Raw genomic sequence first — 4,208 nt, 5'->3', positions numbered from 1 at the left:
TGGCTGATTATCAAATAAAGGTATAAAACTGCAACAACAAAAAAAATTAGAGGTAATCAAATTAATAATGCACATACTAACAGAATAGAGCATTAATGCAATCTATCTATGGATTAAATTATGTTGCTTTAGTGCTCCATGCTAAGGGTGTGAGCCATTTAGAAGAAAGTTTGGAATTGAGAAGAGCAGTCTAAATTTCCATTTCAAAGATGGTGGAAAGGTAGATAAGCCATGGAAAGGGCTTCATTTCTATGGATAAATATCTTTAAAAATTTTTTTAAATGTTTATTTATATCTGAGAGAGAAAGAGACAGAGCACGAGCAGGGGATGGGCAGAGAGAGAGCAAGACACAGAATCTGAAGCAGGCTCCAGGCTCTGAGCTGCCAGCACAGAGCCCAACGCAGGGCTCGAACTCACAAACCGTGAGTTCATAACCTGAGCCAAAGTTGGACACTTAACCGACTGAGCCACCCAGGCACCCCAATGGATAAATATCTTTAAAAAAATGATTATTGGGGGGTGCCTGGGTGGCTCAGTCAGTTAAGTTACTGGCTTTTTGTTTTGGCTCAGGTCATGCTCTCACAGTTCATGAATTCAGGCCCCACATCTGGGCTCTGCATTGACAGTGTGGAACCTGCTTGGAATTCTCTTTGCCTCTCTCTCTGCCCCTCCCCTGCTTGCATGCTGGAATCAAAATAAATAAATAAACTGAAAAAAATGATTACTGGGTTAAAAATAAAATTCAGGGGCACCTGGGTGGCTCAGTCATTTAAGCATCTGACTTCGGCTCGAGTCATGATCTCGCGGTTCGTGAGTTCAAGCCCATGTCGGGCTCTGTGCTGATAGCCCAGAGCCTGGAACCTGCTTTGGATTCTGTGTCTCCCTGTCTCTCTGCCCCTCCCCTGCTCACACTATTTCTCTGTCTCTCAAAAATAAATAAACGTTAAAAAAAAATTTTTTTTTAAATAAAATTCAGACTGTGTCTAGACAGGGCCAAAATATTTAATCTAAATAGAATTACCAGATAAAGTACAGGATACCCGATTAATTTGAATTTCAGATAAACTACAAATAATTTTTAGTATAAGTATGTCCTATGCTGATACATAGTATGTATACATAGGATATACTTATACTAAAAAGTTTTCACTGTTTATCTCAAATTCAAATTTAACTGGGCATCTTACATCTTTATTTGCTGAGTCTGGTGACTCCAAATCTATGGGAAAAAATTATTCAGTGTTTTGTCTAGATATTTGATTGGTGTCTCATCTGGATAAATTAATCCCCTTTTCATATAGATGTTTGTTGTGTAAAGTGTTAAAGGCCCACTTTGTCCTATTCTTACAACTCTTCACTCCTTTCCTCCCTTAACCATAGTGTTCAGTTGAAATAAAAGATTTTTCTTGCACCCCCCTCCCAGCTCTCAAGGACTCAAGAACAGAGGTTCTGGGTAATTCAGTTATTACTGACTTTCAGTGGAGGTGATATTGATAAAAGGGGTCAAAATGATCACTCTGAATATTGGAGACCTCAAAGTGTGAAAAAACTCAAAGTGAAAAAATCCACTTATCCTTGACATACTTTCCGATCTGAGTCACACAGCCCTGGCCATAGGGACCATGCCAGAAAAGCCGATCTTCAGGAATATGTCCAAAATTCTTCATAATGAATAATGACCAACATGGTCAAAGGAAACAAAGATTCTCTCCATAGAGCAAATCCACAAATGCTGGGAATCAAGGTACAGGATGTTGGTGAAAGTGGAGAGGAGGAAACTGATCAACATACAGAGGAATTTGTACACTATTTATTAGTAGGCTCGATGCCATTTTGTTGTTGTTGTTGTTGTTGAGAGCCATATGTATACACCTGGGCATTTTATCAACCCATTTTAATTGGAGGTAAGGCCTATTACCTTAGATTAGAGGGAAGTTTGATTTTAAAGGCCCCTTAAGGAAGAATCAGTTTCCTGCAAGTATATATTCTACTTGGAGTTAGATTGACCAAGTGGAACTATTAAAAGTCCTATTTTAATGAATAGGTAAGAATAAGGTACCTGGTTAAAATGACAAAGAACCACCCTGAGTGCTGATTGACTTTTTATGGCACCACTACATGGAGAATGGCTCCAACGGGTAGAGAGAAGCAAAGACAAAGAGCATGTGTGCTGTTGAATTCATGTTTCTAGTTCGTTCTAGTAGTCCCTGAGGCCCAGTTGTTTCCCTGTACTTCCCACTGCTGTGTGATCTGCGGTGTGTGTTTGCCTAATAATTTCTCTTTTTGGCCTGTGTTACCTATGTTCCTGCCATTTGTGATAAAAGCATCCTGAATTACCCCACATGGTATGTCACTGCTGTGCTGTTGCTAGGAGGCTTTTACCCTTAAGAAGCTTACAGTTTTGTCTGTCAACCATAATACAGGGTGGAAATTTATAAATGTTGCAAGAGGATTCAAGAGCTATAAGAAAGCAAAGGTGGGAAGAATCTCTTCTAGCAAAGAGGGTCTAGGGACAATTTTTTGTCGGTGATGGCTTTTGAGCTTGCCTCTAAGGTAAGATAAGATTTGATCATGTGGCAATGACAGACAGAAGGCCCTCAAGACAGAGAAAATAATATAAGCAAAGATTTAGTGTCAGACAAAATGGAGTATGTGTGGAAAACAGCCATGCCTGGCAGGTCACATAATTTAGCAGCAACGGGGAAACCTGAAGATTTTTACGCAAGAGACGAATGTGGTCTTTGGAATAATAAATTCAACATGGGGTTGGAAAGGAGGAAAGGATGTGTTGTGCAGTTAGGAGCTTAGTACAGTGTTCCAAGCTGAAAACAACAAGTGTTCTAATGAGGAGAAGGCTGACAGGGAGTGGAAAGACAGGAGGAAGCTCCTTACGTCAGATAATCCCAATGTTGTCTGTAAAGAAGGATCTCAGGAGAGAAAGCAGGGGACAGAGATGAGCTGGGCCTCGGGGAGTAGAGTAAGAGCCTCGGAGGGCTCTGTGTGGGGGATGAGAAGAAGTCAGAGGTGACTAAAACACTGCCAAGGGCCACTGAAGTCTTCCTTGAGGTTAAATAATAGGAACTAGGGTGCCTGGGTGGCTCAGTTGGCTAAGTGTCCAACTTTTGGTTTCAGCTCAGGTTGTGATCTCACTATTGGTGAGGTTTGAGCCCTGGATGGGCCTCTGTGCTGCCGGTGTGGAGTCTGCTTGGGATTCTCTCTCTCCCTCTCTCTCTGCCCTCCCTCACTCTCTCTCTCTCAAAATAAATAAACTTTAATTAACTAATAGGAACTAGAAGTAAAACCAGCAACCAGCCTCCTCAGTTGGTGGTCTTGCAGCAGAGGAGAGAAAATGGAAGGCACAGCTTCTGCAGCATAGGGACCCCTTGAAGTTTGTGAAAGAGAAACACAGAAGGAATGCTGCAGCGAGAAGCTTACAGAAATGCGTGAGGCCAGGAACGGGCCTCCCCCATCCCCCACCAAGGGATTGCGTAGTTTGAAGGTAGGACATCTTTGGTCTGGGTGAGGACACAAGCAAAGCCTGGAGGACACTCAGAAAACAGTGAGAAGAGAAGTGATAGGATCATTGGTTCAGTAGGAACAAGGGAAGTGAGATCCTGTGGAGCTGAAAGGAGAATGTCTGGACTCTAGAGTGTGGGCCTGGAGTGGTTCTGTATGATGACCTCTTTGTGTCCTGATGACATAAAATCGGTGAAGATAAAGGTCTCTAGGCCAGGGACGGCTGAGGAACTGTTACAAAAGGATATCTAGGGGGTGCCTGGGTGACTCAGTCAGTTAAGCGTCCTACTCTTGGTTTCAGCTCACGTTGTGATCTCATGGTTCGTGAGTTTGAGCCTCATGTTGGGCTCTGCGCTGAGAGTGTGGAGCCTGCTTGGGATTCTCTCTCCCCCTCTCTCTGCCCCTTCCCCAATCTCACTGTCTCTGTCTCTCTCGAAATAAATAAATAAAACAAAAAAAGGATATCTATAGATGTTTCTAGAAGGGGGGGGAGGGAGAGAGTAGGACACGTGAAGGCCATCCTAGACAGTGGTAGACAGGAAGGATTGGGAAAGGTGGACAGGCAGAATGGTATGGACTTGCACAGGGCTCGCTGAGAGTCGATGAGGGAAGACAGAGTCAGGAAAGAGAGAGAAGGAGGGACAAGGAGAGGCACTTCATGGCCTGTCAGCTTGGAATGGGGAAGGCCGGA

Source organism: Puma concolor, chromosome B1, assembly GCF_028749965.1.
Source record: "Puma concolor isolate L17-30 chromosome B1, mPumCon1.1.hap2, whole genome shotgun sequence".
NCBI classification, from domain to species: domain Eukaryota; kingdom Metazoa; phylum Chordata; class Mammalia; order Carnivora; family Felidae; genus Puma; species Puma concolor.
This window is presented reverse-complemented; position numbering follows the sequence as displayed.